This window comes from Crinia signifera, chromosome 4, assembly GCF_055691185.1.
Source record: "Crinia signifera chromosome 4, ASM5569118v1, whole genome shotgun sequence".
NCBI classification, from domain to species: domain Eukaryota; kingdom Metazoa; phylum Chordata; class Amphibia; order Anura; family Myobatrachidae; genus Crinia; species Crinia signifera.
Genome location: NC_139220.1, coordinates 226,649,632 through 226,672,618, shown reverse-complemented (window position 1 = coordinate 226,672,618; position 22,987 = coordinate 226,649,632).

Sequence of the window (22,987 nt, the reverse complement as noted above, 5' to 3'; positions counted from 1 at the left end):
ACAAAGGAGTCCTTGATCTGACATTGCAACTGGGGTGTTCCCTTTGCTCTTGGGAGTGGTTGGTTATCACAAAGTCTCAGGGGCGGTAGCCCTTCACCTACCGTTGCAGGGCCTGTGGTCCAGTCACGAATCCAAACTGACGATAAATATATTGGAATTTCGGGCAGTTTGGAAAACCCTTCAGCAAGCGGAGCATCTTTTGAAGGGATCGCCTACACCGGTACAGTTGGACAACGCCACGGCTGTGGCTTAGCTGAATCATCAGGGTGGGACTCGCAGCAGGATGGCAATTCAAGAAGTCTCGCAGATTTTCAGGTGGGCAGAGATCAACATTCCTTCTCGGCTGTCTTCATTCCAGGGATCCGGAATGTATAGGCGGATTTCCTAAGCAGAGAGGATCTGTTGGAGGGTGAATGGTCATTACACCAGGAGGTATTCCAGGAGATTGTGCATCGCTGGGGGCTCCCAGAAGTGGATTTAATGGCATCCAGGAACAATTGTCCGGTTCCGAGGTTTTGTTCTCGGACCAGGGACCAAACCGCATTTGCATTTTCAACCTGGTCTAAATATTTCCCCCGTTTCCTATGATTCCACGGGTGCTGAAGAGGGTGAAGTCTCAAGAGGTGCAAGCCATTCTGATTGCACCGGACTGGCCCAGAAGGTCCTGGTATTCCGACATTAAGTTTGTCGATGGACTCGTGGTGTCTTCCCATTCGACAGGATCTTCTAAGGCAAGAGCCATTTCTACACCTGGACCTAGCTCGTCTCAATTTGATGGCCTGGCTTATGAAACCTCCTTATTAAAGAAAAAGGGGTTTTCTGATGCAGATATCCAGACTATGCTAAGGGCTCGTAAGCCGGTGTCTGCTGCAAATTATCATCGGGTCTGGAAAATTTACATCAGGTGGTGTGAGCGTCAGAAGGTACACACTTCTAGGTTCAGGGTCTCAAAATATTGGATTTCCTTCAGGATGGATTTTCAACCGGCCTGGGGTTGCAGTCCTTAAAGGTGCAACTTTCGGATCTGTCCATTTTCTTTCAGAAAAGGATAGCAATGTTACCTGAGGTTCAAACCTTTTTACAGGGCCTAACCAGACTTAAACCTCCATATAGGGAGCCTAATGCACCTTGGGATGTCTTTGAGCCGTTAAGGTTGGCTGACCTTAAATTTGTTTCTTGGAAACTGCCTTTTTTTTGTTAGCCATTGCTTCGGGTAGGCGTGTATAGGAGCTAGGAGCCTTGTCCTGCAAGTCTCCACATTAAATTTTTCATGAAGATAGGGCTGTGCTTCAGTTCCTAAATTTCTACTTAAGGTAGTCTCTTCCTTTCATTTAAACCAGGATATTGTGCTTCTGGTGTTTTCCCCACCTGACGGGGTTAAGAATAGGAACAAATTAACAAATTAAAGAGATTGGACGTAGTTCGCACCTTGCGAATATACGTGGAAAGGGTAAAGGACATACGCGACACCGATTTGCTGTTGTATGATGAGCATAAGAGAGGGTGGCCTGCTTCTAAGCAGACCATTGCCAGATGGTTAAGGTCAGTAATTGCCATTGCTTACACCAAGGTAGGTAGTCCTGTTCCTTCTCGGATAAATGCCCATACCACCAGGTCAGTTGCTTCCTCTTGGGCGGTGCGCCATGGGGCTACAGCTGAACAGTTGTGCAGGGCTGTCACTCGGTCCTCTGTTCATACCTTTACCAAATTTTACATGTTCCATGAGTTCGCATCAGAGGATGCTTCATTTGGGCGGGCAGTGATGAGAACGGTCAGTCTGAGCATACCCTCCCAAAGGACGGGCTCGTGAACGTCCCAAGGTTAGCTGTGTCACAAGGATGGACAAAAGAGAAAAGGGGATTTTGGTACTTATGTATTATCTCGGCTCCCATGTTAAATGCACCCCATTTTTTCATACCCCTACTATCCAACTGCGCATGGAGTTGATTTTATATAGTGTGACGAGCGCAGCGAGCCACCGTGCCTGAAGCGTGGCGAGCGGATGCAGTCTCATAAGAAAAACGGGAGCCCAGATATTACATAAGTACCGTGATTTTTGTAAGAACTTACCATTCAAACCCCCTTTCTCTGAGTCCATCCTGGTGACACAGCGATCCCTCCATATGCTCAGTAAGTTATACCATTCATGTTTGTCATGTTATGGTTATATGATTGTGCATATAAGATATTCGGGCATTGTACTGAGTTATGTATCCTAGTGTGCTTTAGAAGTTGAACTGAAGCTTCATGGGATGCAGAAGGGAGGAGCCTGCTCCCAAAGACTTTCAGCATAGGTGCCTTGGCTCCTATGGACCCTCCTACATCCCAAGGTTAGCTGTGTCACCAGGATGGACTCATAGAAAGGTGTTCGAACGGTAAGTTCTTACAAAAATCCCCTTATCAGCGCACTAATGTGCACTAAGGACAGTTTGCCAAGTAATGCTTGACGCAGCTGTCCCCTTCAATCTCCCCAGCAATTAGTGGTGTGGGCCCCCGCAGCTTCACCAGACCAGGGCTAGCGTTGTCCTATTCCCACTGCAGGGACAACGCTAGCTCTGCTGCTGGCTTCGTCAAGATCTTCGGATAATAGCGCGATGCATTTTGTGTGTCTGTGCGTTTTATCATTTCAATAAGGTCACACTTGCAAAACATTTATTTGAATAAAAAGGCGAATCTGGAACATTGGCAAGGCCAGAACCAACCACATGTAGATTTTTGAGGAATGCTACCTCATTAGCGTTTGTAAGCATGTTCTCTGTTAGGAAAACCAGAGTTATGGTAGACATACGTTTGGTTAACTCTCTTTCTTCAAGGTTCATGGAATTCACAGGGTTAACATCGGTGATGTAGGTGGATCCAGAGATCCAGGCACCAATCAGCAAAGCTTTCAAGATTCCCAGGATGCATGGCTCCATGACTTCCATGCTCAGCTCCTCAGTTTTGTTAACCAGCCAATAGCAGGAAGCGAAGGAAGGAGACAGGTGATGAACATTCCAGCACACTTATAAAAGAGTGAGGGAAGCAGTGACCAAGGTCACTTATATCACATCTTGACATATGACAAGGAATACCTCAGGCCTAGAAGGGTGGGTGTTAGGAGAAGGGGACCCCTGCCGGACCCTAACTCCGTTGCCTCAGACAGGAGTCGGCAGCTGTGTGCAGAGCTAGGCTTCGCCTGGGCCCGTCTCGGCTGGGGAGCGAGTTAGGCCCGCTCCGCTCCGCTACAGGCAGGTCTTAAGGGAGGACAACACCTGCTGCCGAGGCCAGGAGAGCGCAAGGGGATAACCTAACTAACCCTGAGATGGCAAGGGACCCTAATCCCACTGAGAACAATGGCTCAACTACGGGCGTAACAATACGCAAAGGTGTACCATAAATCCAAAGCAAGTGTAACAATACACAGAGGTGTCTCAGTATAACCAAAAGCACAGTAAAGGAGGTTTGGGGGAATACCCCACTTATCTGTGCGCAGCAGGACAGGTCAGCTGGAACCAAGGAGGGACAGGAGACTGCACACCGACACCGGAATGGCTGGATACTGGATACAGACACTGGGAACAAACTGGAAGCTGCTCATGGACACAAGGACGGGCTGGATACTGGATGCGGACTCAGGAACAAGCTGGAAGCTGCACACGGACACACAGATGGGCTAGATACTGGATGCGGACACTTGGAACAAACTGGAAGCTGCACATGGACACACAGATGGGCTAGATACTGGATGCGGACACTAGGAACAAACTGGAAGCTGCACATGGACACGAGGATAGGCTGGATACTGGACACGGACTCAGGAACAGGATGGGAGCACAGGAACACTTTAGCAAAGACTAAAGCTATAACCGGCAGGAAGTAATAGATGAGGAAGGTTTATATAGTGAACACCAGGAAGTGATCAACACACATAGCCTGCAGGTGAGCATAGCAAGCTAGCAGTTGATGAGAACACCTGAGCCCTAATCACACACCCACACAGACAGAGTAAGCTGCAATGGCCCAGGCTGACCACCGGAGGTCACCAACGAGCAAATACCAACACAGACAGGAAAATACACAGGGAGCCAACACACAGGGGAATGCGTGAATCTGTGCATAACACAGATCCGCTGGAGGCGGATCGTAACAGTATCCCCCCCTAAAAAAGGTGGACTCCGGACACCTTAGTAGGATACGACAAAGACAGAACAGAGCTAATGTCTCCGACGAGACTTCTTCTTCTTTGGTAAATTGGTACAGGAAGCCGTCCCTGGTTTACAATAGGCTTCTTCGAAGACCATAGGGCCTTTATATACCGGATAACCATCAATCTCCGAATCAGAATCAGATACAGACTCAAGCCTAGACCTCAGTACTCTAGAAGCTAACATTTCAGGGATATATCTGTTAGACGGAGTCAAGAAAGCACACCCCGCGGTAATAGCTAAGGGCTGGGCTTTCCACGCTGAATGACATGAGTTGTTCACGGGGGTAACATCACGAACGATCTCACTTGAGGTTGTGGCTATAGGGACCCCCCTTGAGGATATGGCCTTATGAGCAGATCTTTTGGCTGAATCTCCCAAATCCGAAGAAGGTTCTGCCGGCCAGGAGGTCGGCCCAGAGACATCTGAATCAACCTTATTGGGGCCAAATCTTTCTAATACAGCATCCTTAAATGCTGAGAAGTTCTTTAACAAGGGATCCTCAGACTGAACCAATTTGGACGCCCATCTGAAAGGCACACCTCTGAAGGAATATATTAGATATAACACCAAATTGTCAGGAGTGATGCCTAAAAACGGTCTGGACTCCATGATGATGACATAATGTTCTAATAATGCAACAAATTGGGCTAAGTCCCCATCAAAGACTATAGAGGTAGAAATATTATCCAAGACATCAGACATTTCACTCTCTGTTACCTGACTGGACTGCATATCTGGGACTATGGCCTGTGGGGCTGAGACTTTAAAGTCTGATGGTCCTTCTCGTGTGGCAGCACTAAGATGAGTCTCTGGCTGAACAATACAGTGATGCATTTCTGACTGGGCAGCACAATGGTGAATCTCCGGCTGAGCAGCACTAGGGTGAAACTCTGGCTGCGCAACACTGTGAAGTGCTTCTAAGTGAGCAGCACGATAATGAGTCTCTGGCTGATCCGCACCATGGAGAAACTCTGGCTGTGCAGTGCTACGAAATACTTCGGAATGAGCGGCACGATAGTGAGACTCTGGCTGAACAGCACAAGGTAGACCAACAGCTGTTCTCTCGAAGCCACCGGCAAGGCTGGAACTTAGCTGAGAAGCAGGACAATCAGGATTCCTCTGAGAGATGGGGCAGACAGAGTCCCCTTCTGGGGCAACAGGACAGACAGAGTCCCCTTCTGGGGCAACAGGACAGACAGAGTCCCCTTCTGGGGCAACAGGACAGACAGAGTCCCCTTCTGGGGCAACAGGACAGACAGAGTCCCCTTCTGGGGCAACAGGACAGACAGAGTCCCCTTCTGGGGCAACAGGACAGACTTGAACCCCCTCTGGGGCGACACAGGCTTGAACCCCCTCTGGGGCGACACAGGCTTGAACCCCCTCTGGGGCGACACAGGCTTGAACCCCCTCTGGGGCGACACAGGCTTGAACCCCCTCTGGGGCGACACAGGCTTGAACCCCCTCTGGGGCGACACAGGCTTGAACCCCCTCTGGGGCGACACAGGCTTGAACCCCCTCTGGGGCGACACAGGCTTGAACCCCCTCTGGGGCGACACAGGCTTGAACCCCCTCTGGGGCGACACAGGCTTGAACCCCCTCTGGGGCGACACAGGCTTGAACCCCCTCTGGGGCGACACAGGCTTGAACCCCCTCTGGGGCGACACAGGCTTGAACCCCCTCTGGGGCGACACAGGCATCAGGCCGGCTCTGCGGGCCCCCGGCATCAGACCGGCACGGCGGGCCCCCGGCATCAGGCTCGCTTGGCGGGCCCCCGGCATCTGGCTCGCCCGGCGGGCCCCCGGCATCTGGCTCGCCCGGCGGGCCCCCGGCATCTGGCTCGCCCGGCGGGCCCCCGGCATCTGGCTCGCTCGGCGGGCCCCCGGCATCAGACTGGCACGGCGGGCCTCCGGCACATGACTCAACCACCTGGGCTTTCCCTACAAGGGTTTGCAACTCTGACTCCCTGGTCATTAAAACATCAGCACTGGGACCAGTAGAAAAAGGCAGAGTGCTTTTACTGGGAGACTCGGCAGAGAGCTCCTCTGCCACAGTGGAGACAGGCTTAGATCTGACAACCTGCTCAGACCTGGCCAGAGGAGATACCCTGTCGGCACCACCGGAATTACGCAAGCCACACGTCTGCAAGAAGTGGCCAGAATCTCCACAGTATAAGCATAGATTAAGGTTTCTACGCCGCAGACGCTCCTCTAACGGAAGCTTCGGCCGTAGATAACTTCTATGCTTTACCTGACCCTCTGGGTCTGAGGACTTGCTGCCTAATACTTCCTTAGGCAGGGCCTCATTAGGGGTTGAACGAACCCCAGTGACCTCTGGGAGGACCAGAAAAATATCAGTGATGAGTCTTTGCAGCTGCAGAAGAGACTGCTGCAAAATCTCCCACTGTCCAGGTTTTACGGCATTGAATGCCAAATTTAGAGCCGCTAATGATTCTTGCATGGCCTGCATGATATGGCCATGCAAGTTTATACACCAGCAAGAAAAAACTGACACAAGAATAAACTGACACGGGCAAAAAACTGACACGGGCAAAAAACTGACACGGGCAAAAAACTGACACGGGCAAAAAACTGACACGGGCAAAAAACTGACACGGGCAAAAAACTGACACGGGCAAAAAACTGACACGGGCAAAAAACTGACACGGGCAAAAAAACTGACACGGGCAAAAAAAACTGACACGGGCAAAAAACTGACACGGGCAAAAAAAACTGACACGGGCAAAAAACTGACACGGGCAAAAAACTGACACGGGCAAAAAACTGACACGGCTGGAAATCTCTGGACTGAGAGGGCAGAACCCAGCTCCAGAGTGCTGTATGGCCGGTTATAATGTTAGGAGAAGGGGACCCCTGCCGGACCCTAACTCCGTTGCCTCAGACAGGAGTCGGCAGCTGTGTGCAGAGCTAGGCTTCGCCTGGGCCCGTCTCGGCTGGGGAGCGAGTTAGGCCCGCTCCGCTCCGCTACAGGCAGGTCTTAAGGGAGGACAACACCTGCTGCCGAGGCCAGGAGAGCGCAAGGGGATAACCTAACTAACCCTGAGATGGCAAGGGACCCTAATCCCACTGAGAACAATGGCTCAACTACGGGCGTAACAATACGCAAAGGTGTACCATAAATCCAAAGCAAGTGTAACAATACACAGAGGTGTCTCAGTATAACCAAAAGCACAGTAAAGGAGGTTTGGGGGAATACCCCACTTATCTGTGCGCAGCAGGACAGGTCAGCTGGAACCAAGGAGGGACAGGAGACTGCACACCGACACCGGAATGGCTGGATACTGGATACAGACACTGGGAACAAACTGGAAGCTGCTCATGGACACAAGGACGGGCTGGATACTGGATGCGGACTCAGGAACAAGCTGGAAGCTGCACACGGACACACAGATGGGCTAGATACTGGATGCGGACACTTGGAACAAACTGGAAGCTGCACATGGACACACAGATGGGCTAGATACTGGATGCGGACACTAGGAACAAACTGGAAGCTGCACATGGACACGAGGATAGGCTGGATACTGGACACGGACTCAGGAACAGGATGGGAGCACAGGAACACTTTAGCAAAGACTAAAGCTATAACCGGCAGGAAGTAATAGATGAGGAAGGTTTATATAGTGAACACCAGGAAGTGATCAACACACATAGCCTGCAGGTGAGCATAGCAAGCTAGCAGTTGATGAGAACACCTGAGCCCTAATCACACACCCACACAGACAGAGTAAGCTGCAATGGCCCAGGCTGACCACCGGAGGTCACCAACGAGCAAATACCAACACAGACAGGAAAATACACAGGGAGCCAACACACAGGGGAATGCGTGAATCTGTGCATAACACAGATCCGCTGGAGGCGGATCGTAACAGTGGGCTCCCTGTGGGTCCCATGAACCTCGAAGAAAGAGAGTTAACCGAAGGTAAGTCTACCATAATGCTTGTTTTCTTCTTTGGGATTCATGGGTCCCACAGGGTTAACATAGGGATGATCAATAGCAGTACTCAAGGGAAGGTACTAGCCTGAGGGGTCAGAAGACCATGATGACCAAAGGAAGCATTCTGGGAGGCGAATGTGTCGAATTTATAAAATTGAGTGAACAAATGAACAGATGACCATGTTGCAGTCTTGCACAATTGTTCAGCGGACGCACCACCCATGACGGTCCAAACAACCTGGTAGAATGTGCATATATAGAAGCCGGTAATGGAAGGTCAGCTGGCTCGTAAGCCTGCTCAATGGCAAGTCGTATCCAGCGAGCCACAATTTGTTTATTCGCTGGCCAGCCTCTTGTGAAAACCGTATAGCGCTCTAAGAATAACTATACAAGAAGACAATTACACCTTGTGAGTAAAATTGTAAAGAAAATACAAAACCGACATGACATGAATGGTCATTTGTTGCAGATTGTTCAGTATTCCACATTTACATACAGATGTAACACTTCTAAGTTTCTGGAATGCAGTATCTCCCCAATTGAATAATTAAAGGGAGAGTATAGAAACCAACATAGTGCAGAATAATATGATGGAAAAGTTTTTAATAAACACATTGCATTTACAAATAAGCGGTGATTAAAGTCACCGTGACGGCGGGGATATTTGGGTATATATACCGCTCTGTGAGGACATTGACAGCTTCTGATGAAGGAACCCTTTCCGATTTTGGGTTTAGCTGCACCAAGATTTAATTGCGCACTTCTTGGCCAATCACCTTCTATTCTCCTGAAAACCGTATAGCACAAATCATGCATCTGACTTCCGTATAGAAGCTGTACGATCTACATAGGTAGTTAGGGCCCTAACTACATCCACAGAATGTTCAGTTGGAGATAGATCCACCTATTTGAAGGCTGGAACAACAATTTCTTGGTTCACATGGAACTTGGAGACTAATTTAGTCTGAATTGTTCACATGTGGTGCTGAAGGTATATCATGACTTGACAAATGGCACTATTGTAATAAACTGACGTAGAAACTGCTGAGCAGAACGTGCCCTTGATGCGAGAAGTAATAGTAATCTATTTAAAAAATAAACTATAAAAAAAAGTGAGTAGACCAGGTTTTCAGAACCGCCGTCAGAGGAGAGCGACATGAAAGAGCAGTCAGGTCAGATACACGGTGGCCAACAAGAAACCGGTCTTTGCCATGAGCCACTTGAAATTTACTGTTTGTAATGGTTCAAAGGAATGTTTTCCTATAGCCTCCAGGACCATGGATACATCCCATGGGGCCATTGGCAGCACAGTAGGACCTACCTTTGACAAAGATACCTTGAGAAGGGAAACGCATCAGCAGGTGCTACCTGGACACCCATATTCTTTAATCAAATTCCAGATGACAGTCTGAACCAACCCCTTGGGATCACTTACAATTGGAAACTTTTATTCATCCTTGGGATCCTTACACCATCAAATACTGGACAATTTTGCTCCATTTGGATAAAAGAAGCTATGTCCATCTGCAGGCTACTTCAACATAAATATCTCTGGTAGACTGTCGGTAATTTGTGGTAAATATATTGCTGCTGATTCCTTCATCATCTAGGGGTATTATAGGAACAGACTCTCTGGACATCTTTATTGCTTTGAGGGTGTCTCATTTTTAAAAATTTGATATACAATGATGCATACTTTGGATTTTATTTTATTTTGTAATTTCAAATTATTTTGTACAAGATCATCCAATCTATTTTTAATTCTTTTATGTGCTGCACACCTTGTTTTTTTGTTTCTACATTATTTTGGGGTTAACTACCCCTTTTCTAGCAGCTGCAAGAGATCTAACTCATAGTTAGCACCCCCAGTTCTGTTCCTCTAAGGACCAGTCCTATTCCTTTTTCCTCACCAGAAGTATGTATGCCACACCCTACCTATAATATATGCTGGCAGAAGCCAGTTTTCAAGCCCTAAGCATGGTGTGAATCACCCTCTTAGAAAAACCTTTTTGCTTCAGAATGTCAGACTCAGGCGCCGCACTGTCAAATACAGGCACTGCAGATCCGGGTGCAGGCAGGGCCTCTGACTGAGCAGGACCGGCATGAAAGGTAACAGAAACGGTTGCCCTACTGAAAGTAACTGTAGGTTGAAAACCCAATGTCATCATTGAGTCTTTATTTATATATAATGATGTTAGATAAAAAAACGTAATACATGACAAACAAACATTCATACATATAAACACTGATTGATGCCACAAGTCTTGTTCAGAGACAATGGTACAAATATTAATAGATGGTACATAGTATTTAAAGGTAGGGAGGGTAGGACATAACTACTATCCATTGCTCAATATACTGCATGACCGCAAGGGATAGGTTCAGACATAAAGATTCATAATAATTTCGGAACATGACATTAGTCTATTGTCAACCAACCAAAAGCGAATACTGCATGATAAATCAATGATATTTTGGACTTGATTAAGTTAGACTTTAATACCTTTACTTCATATTGGGCAAATCGATCAAATAGGAATGGGGTAGGATAGGCCATTTAGGGTTCATCACTCTAGTACAGGCATTCCCAACCACAGTTCTCAAGGCACACCAACAGTGCAGGTTTTAGTGATATCCAGGCTTGAGCACAGGTGACTTAATTAGTACCAGAGTGATTCTGATTAAACCATCTGTGCTGAAGCCTGGATATCACTAAAACCTATTCTGTTGGTGTGCCTTGAGGACCGTGGTTGGGAATGCCTGCTCTAGTATATTAAAGGGCTAAGAGAAGTGCTACTATTGACCCAAATATGTACTGGGTCCTGAACAAACTTTAATGAGGGTCTTAAGAGAACATACAAAAATTGTATTTTCCCTTCCCTCCCCTTATAAAAATGTGGGAGGTTACTAATATTAATCCTTACTATCACCAATCTTTTCTACTGTGAATTCGTGATCTATCCATTTATCCTATACAATTCTGATTGGTGCTATGGTTTCCATATCGAATAAAAATATGTGCTAGAGCCCCTAGAGGCAAAGGTACATTTTTCATGCTCATATGTAGTGTTCACAAGATTAGTTCATGCCATAAATTCAGGACCACCGAGAGGTTCATTAGCAGAGAACTCATCTCTCTATTGATGTCCTCCCCTTGCCGTATCCCCAGAACTATATTAATTTCAGTGAGGGCATCCCGAGGCACCACCAGGCCCTCAAAAACCTGGCATATCCTACCCCAAAAACATCTCACCCTATTACATGCCCATATTAAATTCCAAAATGTGGTCCCATTTTGGACATGTATCCATATCTGAACCATCGATTTTCTTTAACTTGACCGGAGTTATGTACATCCTATGTAGTATATTCTAAGCCTGGGTGTGTACTGCTACATCTGAGAGAAATCTTATAAATGACATATCCAAATGTAGATGAGCCCCAAAGCAGTTAGTAAGAGCTACTATACTTGGCAATTTAAGCGACACAAACCGGCTTATAATTGTGTCATCGCACCAAACACCGAAGGGGCGGAGCGCTTCACTGAACCCTCCTTCTACTGCTTACCCTCGATTGGCCTAGTCACCCAATAAGTGAAGCAGCTAACCCTGACCACTGGGAACAGTGCGCAGGAACAAAAAAGACCCAATACGTTGATGTATGATAGGTGGAAAATTTCTGCGGGTGTAATTTAGCAACAAAATCTGTAGGGGTGTAAGGCTTAAGTCCACACAATTTACCAGCCTAGATAGTTCATCTGTAGGCTCATCTGTCCTAACCGATGAGCTTAGGTGTGCCACTTTTAATTTGGTAAAGCGAATACCCCATTTTTTTTCTCTCTCTTTAGAGAATGGCTAATATAACTCTAGGACACTTGTTACACCAGATAAAAGAAGATATAAAATACTATTTAGACTTCTAAATAATTAATCTTTAATATATATATTGGTGAGTGCTGAAGAATATACAGGATCTTTGGTAGGATAACCATCTTAACTAGATTTATTCATCCAATTACTGACAGGAGTCTAGACCTCACCTCAATTAATGCAGGTATCGGGGAGATCAGTTTTCCCCGATACCTAAATATTTAAAGCTTGAGACCTTCTCCAGGGGTAAATTAGCCCAGCAGTGGCTCAGGTTATCTTTATCTACAGACAGGTTGGATTTGCTCAAATTTATCATGAGCTCTGAGAAATCCCCAAATTGTCGTAGTGGCTCAATTACATTCAGAAGGTCCACTCTTGGGTCAGCCAGACCAACCAGCTGATTATATTGCATATCGACCCCCAGCCCTTGACAGCTCAACCGCGATGTTAATTAGGCAAGCTAGTGGTTCTATAGCTACAGCAAATATAAAAGGGGAGAAGGGACACCCCTGTCAGGTGCCTCTGTACAATGAGAATTGGGGGGGGGGGGGGGGGGGATATGAACAAGGCATGTTGACGCATAATAGTCAACCTATTGACTATAGTGTTCATGCTAGGCTGTTTTAACAGGACGCCACGCCCTGCCCAGTTTGCAGCATCCTGCTTAAAAAAACTAGCCCATCAGTCCCCGCTGCAGGCCCCCAAGGCTGATTTGGCGCATGAGCCCCCCACATTACCAACGTCAGCATGTGGGCCCACCCACATTAGTGATATCAGCAGGCCCGCCCCACCACTTACGAAGCCCTCTTTTGATCCAGCACTCCTGGGATACTGGAGGGAACACTAAATTATATAGCCAAAGTCCAGATCTCCTCTAGTTGTATAAACCTTTGGTAATTGCAAATAAGACCTTGGATATACTTCTGTTGTGATAAGTTCCCTGGAAAAGATCTGCTTGCAGAGTTTAGTTTTATCAGTAGCATTTTGTATTAGTGCTTACATCTCCATATGCCCTTACCTCACCCATCAACTATATAACCAATATTAAATAACTTGGGGCATTGTATAAAATCAGTGTAAACATGAAAAGCAACAGATTTCAAACAACTAATGTGTTCAACACCTGCATAGAGCAATAACATCTATCTGTGATATAACTATTCCCCTGAGATTGAGCTAAAATTGGCTGTTCTATCCATCATAATTAGTGTTATGTATACCATACAACACTGTTGCACACAGGACTACTACATAAAGTGTTGATTTGTTTAAATTGACAATGAACCAGAAAACTAGACATGAATGACATTTTTTTCAGCCAGCACCATTCAGTACAGTGTTGCCAAGTATGCACACAGAGCAGCAGGTACAAATTATAGGTGGTGGTAAAAGCATGCTGCCATCTAAGAGAATTGTATCCAAAACATTGCAAGCATTTTCTGCATCAACGAATGCTGTTTGAAAAAAAAAAAAAAATAATCCAGAAAAATTATGCTTTAACCAGTGAATACTGCATTTTGTACACAATTTTCCCCTCTTAGGCATTTTGGTAAAATTCATCACCATGGGATTATGAATGGGAATTTTTTTTTAAATGATACATAAATCTATTGATTGATTGTATAAGACTGCCCTGTAGAAAAAAACACGCAAAAAAAAAAACACATTACCCATTTGTTTGTACCAGGGAATTCACATTAATATATCAATTCACTTAAAAAGCTTCTATATGCAGATCAGCTGCAGAATTTACCATTGGCTTTTAGCTTTAGGGAAAGGGTCAGAGCCACGCCATTATATACCAGGGTAAATGCCGTGGATACTTTGATAAATATTGAGTCAGTTTTTACAGATACACTATATGAACAAAAGTATTTGGATGCCGGATCATTACACAAATATAAAATATATTGTGCTTCAATACATGCTGTATCCCTTAATATGGAATGTGGGTACTTATGTAGTATCTGGGCTGCCGATTTTCTGATTGTATGCCTTACCTTAACCCCTTCACGACATTTGACGTATATATACGTCATGGTCGGGAAGTACTTCCCGACCGTTGACGTATATATACGTCATGACTTCTAACTGTCACTGCGTCTAGAGACGCAGTGACAGTTAGGTGATGTCTGCTGTCCCTGACAGCAGACATCCCCCCTCGTCGCCCAGGGGGGGCAGGGGTGCCCCCCCCGGTCGGCGATCGCTGTGATTGGCTGTTCAAATCTGAACAGTCAATCACAGCGTTTCCTGTGTTACCGGCGGCTAAGCCGCTCGGTAACACAGAAAACGGTGGTGATCGGTGCAGCACCGATCACCACCGATGTGCAGCCCCCCCCTCCCACCCGCCGGGCACTCACCCGGCAGCAGCAGCAGCAGCTCCCCCGGTGCGCACGCAGCGCTGCCCTCCTCCCCCCTCCCTCCCGCAGCAGCAGCAGCAGCAGCAGCATCATGCTGCTAGAAAAGTTAAAATAAAATAAAAAATAAGTATTGCAAATGTATATGTATATATATATATATATATATATATGTGTGTGTATATATATATGTATATATACAGATGGGGCCGGGCTCATCTTTGCAGGGGATGGCGATGGCGTCGCCATCGCCATTCCCTGCTCCCGCGCCATCTGTGTGTCGGAAGGGGACGCGCGCGCACGAGGTGCGCGCGCGTCCCCTTCCGACGGTGCTGCCCTCGGTCGCCCGGTGCCCACACCGGGCGCCCGCACCCCCCCACAGCCTCCTCGGGTCCCCCCAGCCCCCCTCGAGCGGGAGGCGGACAGTATTGTGTCCGCCTCGCCGCCCGGCCGCCCGGATACTGAGACGCGCGTGCGTGGGGGATGCACGCGCGTCTCAGTCAGATGGCGCGCCGTGTTGCTGGCGGATCGCCAGCAGCATGCTGCTGGCGATTCGCCAGCAAGCATAAGGCCTGCGCTATCTGTATATATATATATACACACACACATATATATATATATATATATATATATATGTGTGTGTGTGTGTGTGTGTGTGTGTGTATATACCAGACCGATCACCAACGATCGCCAGCCCTCCCACCCGGCAGCCCCCCTCCCTCCCACCCACCCGGCTGCCGCAGCGCCAGCACCCCTCCCACCCCCCCGCCAGCCGCAGCGCCAGCCCCCCTCCCAAAGCTGGTGACCAAAATGGGGTCACTTGTGGGGGGGTTCCACTGTATTGGTGCTTCGGGGGTCTTGCTAATGCGACATAGCACCCACCATTCATTCCACCACCAAAAATCACTCCTTCCCTTCTGAGTCCTGCCATGCACCCAACTGGTAATTTTTGGTCACATGTGAGGCATTGCCGTACTCGGGAGAAATTGGGACACAGATTTTGGGGTGCTTTGTCTCCTTCATTCCTTGTGAAAATTAAAAATTTTGAGCCAGAACTGCATTTTTGTGTAAAAAATTAAATTTTTTTACACAAAAATGCAGATCTGGCTCAAAATTTTTCATTTTCACAAGGAATGAAGGAGACAAAGCACCCCAAAATCTGTGCCCCAATTTCTCCCGGGTACGGCAATGCCTCACATGTGACCAAAAAATACCAGTTGGGTGCATGGCAGGACTCAGAAGGGAAGGAGTGATTTTTGGATTTTGCAGCACAGATTCTGGTTGAATGACCCCCGAAACACCCATACAGTGGAACCCCCCCACAAGTGACCCCATTTTGCAAACTACACCCCTCAGGGAATTCATCTAGGGGTATAGAGTACATTTCAAACCCCCCGAGGTTTCACCAATTTAGATACAACTGAGCTGTGAAAATGAAAAATTAATTTTTTTCATTTTCACTGCCCAGTTGTACCACAATTGGTGAAACCCCTGGGGGTTTGAAATGTACTCTATACCCCTAGATGAATTCCCTGAGGGTGTAGTTTGCAAAATGGGGTCACTTGTGGGGGGGTTCCTAACTTTTAGCATCTTATGGTGCCTAGAAACCTACATGGTGCCTAAAAAATAATCTCATAAAAAGGAGGCTCCAAAATCAAGTAGGTGCTCCTTCTATTATGAAGCCTGTGGTTTGGTCACCGTGCACACTAGGGCCACATATAGGATATTTATGAAAACCAAAGAATTGGGGGAATCAATTTTTAGTCACATTTCTCTAGTAAAATGTACTGTGTTCCTTAGAAAAATGTATTAAAATTGCAAATCTGCAAAAAAAAAGAAATTTTGAAATTTCACCTACACTTTGTTTTAATTCCTGTGAAACACCTAAAGGGTTAACAAACTTCCAAAATGCTGTTTTGAATACTGTGAGGGGTGCAGTTTTTGAAATGGCATCATTTATGGGGGTGTCTCACATACAAGTCCCTAAAAGTCACATCAAAACTGACCTGGTCCCTAAAAAAATCAGAGTTTGAAATTTTCTTGAAAATTTGAGAATTTGCTATTCATATTTTAAGCCTCCTAGTGTCCAAAAAAATGAAAAGGAGGTTGAAATAATGATGGCAACATAAAGTATACATATGGTCTATGTTAGTTATTAACTATTTTGAGTGGTAAGATTATTTGTCTCACAAGCAGAAAATTTAACATTTTGAAAATTGCAAAATTTTCCATTTTTTTACGATATTTTGGTATTTTTAAAAAAAAACACAGACTGTATCGACCAAAATTTACCACTAACTTGAAGTACAATGTGTCACGAGAAAACAATCTCAAAATCACTGGGATAAGTAAAAGCAAAAAAAAGTTATCCCCACTTAAGTGAGACATGTCAGATTTGAAAAAAAGGGCTCTGTCATGAAGGCACAAACTGGCTCTGTCATGAAGGGGTTAAGGCAGGGGTTCCCAATCTTTTTTGATTCACGGCACCCTAGAGAATCAGAATTTTTTTCATGGCACCCCTAGGTCCAAATTTTTTTTTATTAGATTGGGTTTATATGCGATACTTAGCGGCAGTTATATGGTAAAGGGCAGGATTTGCTTCTGTTTGTACACATTCTATGATTGGCAGCCACCAGCACTGGTTTTGCTCATAAATAATTAACCATTCATAATTTGAGTTGGTCCTGGACCACCAAGCCGCGGCACCCCTGCATGTGTCCCGAGGCACCCCAGGGAGCCACGGCACACAGTTTGGGAACCACTGCCTTAAGGCATACAATCAGATGCAATTCGACTCGATTTTCGGCAAAATCGCATGTGATGCGATTTTGTATAGGATTCAATGTTAACAAGGCCCTGTTCATTTCCCCACTATCCAAGTGGGCATAGAGTTGATTTTATAAAGCTTGGCGAGCGCAGCGAGCCCGAAGCGTGGCGAGCGAACACAGATTTCTTAAAAAGTATTCTGTGTCCGCTCGCCTCGCTACGCTCGCCACAGGTTTATATCCAACTCCATGCCCACTTGGATAGTGGGGAAAGGAAAAGGACCCCTTTTTCCCCATTGAATTCTATGTTAAAATGGACTCTTTTTAACCATTTTTTGGACCATTTTAACATTGAATCCTATGGAAAAATCTGGACTATCGCATCACATACGATTTGGTCGCATGCGATGCAATGCTACCGATCCGACCCGATTTCTAAATCAGACAATCCAGATACTACATAAGTACCGGAATGTGTTCCCTTTTTGCAGCTAGAACAGTTTCTACTATTCTTGAAAGGCTTTCCACTAGACCAGGCATTCCCAACCCGGTCCTCAAGGCACACCAACAGTGCAGGTTTTAGTGATATCCAGGCTTCAGCACAGGTGATTTAATTAGTACCCAAGTGATTGTGATTAAACCATCTGTGCTGAAGCCTGGATATCACTAAAGCCATGGTTGGGAATGCCTGCACTAGATTGTGGAGTGTTTCTATGGGGTATTTGTGCACATTGTGTAGAACACAGGTTCTCAAACTCATCCTCAGGAACCCACACAGTGCATGTTTTCCAGGTCCCTGGCAGGTGCACTCCTTACTGACTGACACTGTTTAAAGGTGGAGCTAATCATTTCACTTGATTCTGTGAGACCAGGAAAACATGCACTGTGTGGGGTCATGAGGAACGAGTTTGAGAACCTGTGATCTACACAATGAGTGTGCACAAATTCCCCATAGAATCACTCCAGTGTAGAACACAGGTTCTCAAAATCGGTCCTCAGGACCCCACACAGTGCATGTTTTCCAGTCAGTAATGAGTGCACTTGCCAGAGAACTGGAAAACATGCACTGTGTGGGTTCCTGAGGACCGAGTTTAAGAACCACTGTTGTAGAACATTTGTTATAAGTGTAGAATGAATGAACAGCTTATGGCGCAAAACCATGAAAAATGTTTAATCAATTAAGTTGAAGAAAAACAACAATTTTATTGAGACATACAATTTCAAATGAATAAAATGCTGAATAAACAGGACCATACATACAATTCATGCAGAATAGACAGTGACACCGGGTAAAACAATAATACCTCACCCTGGATGTAAGCTGCGGTGGGCTATACTCGTATTCAAGTCTGCGGCACCACCGCAGAAGGCTTCAGGGGTCTGGCTCCCGGTCAAAAGTGCTTGTGCATGAAGGAGCTGAGTCCTTTAAAGTGCATCAGTGTCCATATAGTAGCTACTATATGGACACTGATGCACGTTAAAGGACTCAGGGGTAGATTTATCATTAGCGAGGCGAAGCAGGAGGGGACACCGACAAGATCTACTAAGATCTTGCCGCCGAAGCGGGGGAGCGCTAACTCCCCCCTCCGGCGATGTCCCCTCCAGCTGACAGCGTGTCAGTTAACACTGACGCGCTGCCTGCTTCTCCCCCGGCTGGCTCACTGCGCATGCGCGGGATCTCGCTACTCGCGCGAGATCCCAGCGCAGCTCAGAGCCAGCAGCAGGGACAGCGCTGTCCCTGCTGTAGGTATAGGGCATCGCCGCCTGCAGCTGTCGAAGTCGACAGCTGCAGGCGGCGGAACGGTCAGCGATGCTGACCGTTCATAAATTAGGTTTCAATGGTGAGCGCTGTACTAGAAATAGTACATGCGCTATGTCCCCGCCCTCCCATCGCCGCCGTTAGAACACCCGCACCGCAGGTATGATAGATTAGGAGATGCGCTATACCCTGCTTCAGCGCACGGGGATAGCGCATATAGCCCACAGAGCCACTTCATAAATCTACCCCTCAGCACCTTCATGCACAAGCACTTTTGACCGGGAGCCAGACCCCTGAAGCCTTCTGCGGTGGTGCCGCAGACTTAAATACGAGTATAGCCCACCGCAGCTTACATCCAGGGTGAGGTACAATTCTGCATGAATTGTATGTATGGTCCTGTTTATGAAGTATTTTATTAATTTAAAATTGTATGTCTCAATAAAATTGTTGTTTTTCTCCAACTTAATTGATTAAACATTTTTTTTTATAGTTTTGCACCATAAGCTGTTCATGCATTCTACACTATTTGCTTATTAGAGGTGGTGTACCTCTTTTATGAATCAGCTGGCTGCATTACCGTAATTGTTTCACTTCTTCCCCACTATCTTCTGTATCATTGAGAACATTTGTTATGTCAAACACAGATGTTGGGTGTGAAGGCCTTGCTCAGTCTCCACTCCAATTCATCCCAAAGGTGCTCAAGAGGATTGAGGTGAAGGAGAGTCAATTTCTTCCACACCAAACAAATCATTTTTTTTGTAGTTCTTGCTCTGGCACACTCAAGTTGGAATAGAAAAGGACTTCCTCAAATTATTGCCACAAAGTTGAAAACCTAGCATTGTTGAAAATGTCTCCGTATGCTAAAGCTTGCATGCATCTGCTTGGCCATAGAAACCCATTCCATTAAGCTACAGCCACACACTTTTTATGCTTACATTAGCGCCAATGTCATTTCAGAACTCTTCAGCCATGGATTGAGAATGATGTCGCCTTGCACACCACATGCCTAAAGGCCCCCATACACTAGCCGATTTTGGTCAGATTTCAGCCAGATCAGTCGGATCTGGCCGAAATCAGACCAAAATCGGCTAGTTTTGATGTCCCCTCAGATCCGATGCGCGGTCCCGTGCGCATCGGATCTGCGTCGGGTGGTCGGACCTGCTGCACGTCCGACCACCCGACTTGGGACCTAGTGGGGCGGCGCTGCTGCGGTAGAGGGAGCAGGGGGGGCTGGGGACGCTGCGGGGGACACAAGCGGCATAGAGCCGGGCAGGGGGAGCCGGCGGGAGCTGTCAGTGTTGAATAAAAAAAAAAGCCCATACAATGCATGGGCGGCCTGTGATTGGCTGAGCGCTCTCTCAGCCAGTCAGCAATTGGCTGAGAGAGCGCTCAGCCAATCACAGGCCGCCCATGCATTGTATGGGCTTTTTTTTTTTATTCAACACTGACAGCTCCCGCCGGCTCCCCCTGCCCGGCTCTATGCCGCTTGTGTCCCCCGCAGCGTCCCCAGCAGCGGGGGACACAGACGCTGTCCCCCACAGCGTCCCCAGCAGCGGGGCACACAAACGCTGTCCCCAGCAGCGGGGGACACAGACGCTGTCCCCCGCAGCGTCCTCAGCAGCGGGGCACACAAACGCTGTCCCCAGCAGCGGGGGACACAGACGCTGTCCCCCGCAGCGTCCTCAGCAGCGGGGCACACAAACGCTGTCCCCAGCAGCGGGGCACACAAACGCTGTCCCCAGCAGCGGGGGACACAGACGCTGTCCCCCGCAGCGTCCCCAGCCCCCCTGCTCCCACCTGCTCCCCGGGTTTTTTACATGTGATAAATCGAGACGATTTGTCACATGTAAAAAATGGCACATCAAGTGCCAATCTAATCAAGCTCCCCCGGGGAGCAGCCGGGGAAGCTCAGGGGGAAGTCGGGGGCGACTTGTCCTAAGGACAAGTCGCCCTAGTGTATGGGGGCCTTTAGCAGTCAATGACCCCAATCTGATTTTGAATGACCTTAGGCTTTGTGGTGGAGTGGCATCTTAACACAGTACCAAGTTTGAAGTCACAACCCATTTTGTATCACAAATGTTTGCAGATGGAGGCTGCATGGTAGGTCTGATTGAAACACCTGAATTCAATAATTAACAAGTGAGGCCAAATACTTTTGTCCATAGTGTATGTGAAGGTGTTGCCCACCTAATGCAGACAATGGTTACCTTGTGAGTATCACCCAAATAGCCATAACAACACTAGGAATATTTCTTTCATACACCGTAACTGAAAGCCAAAGGGGTGTTATGCACATAGGCTACTGTAGGGACTAGAAGAATATTTGGATCCCTTGATAATGGTCTTCAAACTTAAATGATATAATACAGATCCTTGTGCTTTCAAAACCTGATGCTTTTCATTTAAACGAACAGTCTGCAATGGGAATGTGTTTTGTTACTGGAAGCCTACAACATCCCCCACCTTTAATCAGATAAACTGAGCAATGTGTGCAAACACCAACCCCTCCCCCTGTACCAGCTGACCCAAACTTTCCTTTAAAATGGGACATTGGAGAAGCCTGGCCAAGGCTTGCCTGGCATCATCTGAAGCAAGTCATCTAAAGCAAGCAATGAGTTAGAACTGGAGTTTGGACATAAACCGAAACACTGCCTTGTTTTATTTTTGCTTTTCCCAAGATACCATCTATCTCAGCCTCTGAGGAAAGCTATGTATTACTCTTTGTTTTACTGTTTCTTTACCATGATCCTCATCATATACCTCTGCCCCCACTGTATGCAAAGCCTGTACATTCGCTGGTTGCACACCCCGCCAGCAACAAGCTGGCAGGGTGTGCCAGCTTTGGAAGAAAAGTGCTACATAAATACAAATATTATTACTGCTGCCTCTGAGCAGCATGTTTAAGATGGCGCTGCTGATGGCTGCCTAGGAGCTGTGCAGCTCAGCCAAATATGTTCCCTGTGTGATAACTGTACTGTCTCTGCTTAATGTTACCTACCTGGCTGTAGCAGTGACCAGTGGCGCTGCTGATGGCTGCCTAGGCGCTGTGCAACTCGGTGGGCATGTGTTCCCCACGTGTAATGTCTTAATGTAATGTATGTAATGCCTTCACCCCCCCACCTTCATCCCTGCTTGATGCTGCACTGTAAATCCACAAAAAATTCCTAGTGTGTGCAAGCATACATGGCCAATAAAGTTGATTCTATTCTATTCTATTTCTATATGTTAGATAACACACAATCACTGCAAATCTTTTTATAAAGGGGATGAGGTTGATAAAGATCGACAAATGAAAAAAAAAAAATGTCAACATGAATTATGTAGACATGGTCAAAAAGGTCGACACAGAAAAGGCAGACCTGAGTTTCACATTTATAAACCAAAAAGTTGTTTTTTTTTCATACCAACTATCCAAATGGGCATAAAGATGATAATTGTGCCCATGTCCATGTAGACATAGAAACATAAAAAACTCATGTCAACCTTTGTGACAAAGTAAACATAATGTACAAAAAAAGAAGTTATAGATATCACCGCGCCAAACCTGGCTGCTGCAACTAGTACACCCCTGGGATACCAACCCCACTTCAGAACACAAGCAAAACAACAAAAGGGGGTGCACAACGATGCGCTGTCAGAACACAAGGATGGACAATAATCCTCCTTCCTTCTCGGACCGGCGTACTTCCAAGGAGATAGATTCGCACCATAAAATATATAAAAAAAGATGAATATATTAGGACATCCAATCCGTCATTCACTTTCAAATATTGCTTTTTTCTGGTTCAACTGACCTGTATCACAGGCCCTATGTGCCCATAAAGGTATCTTTGTTAAACACCCGACAACACCTTTCCCATGCAGTGTATGCTCACCTTCTGGCAATGCCCTATGTGCATATAAGGGTTTCTTTCACTCCTTGGTCATCTGAAAAGATCCACTCCAGGCAAATTCCACTAGTAGTTAAAGTTTTTATTCCAGAATACATCCAAGGCAGTAAAAGTATAAAAAAGATAAACAGGTAGCAAGTTTCCCTATGTGTCGATTCACCTCCTGACCTACAGCTGACATCCACTTGCCCGGGTACAAAAACGGA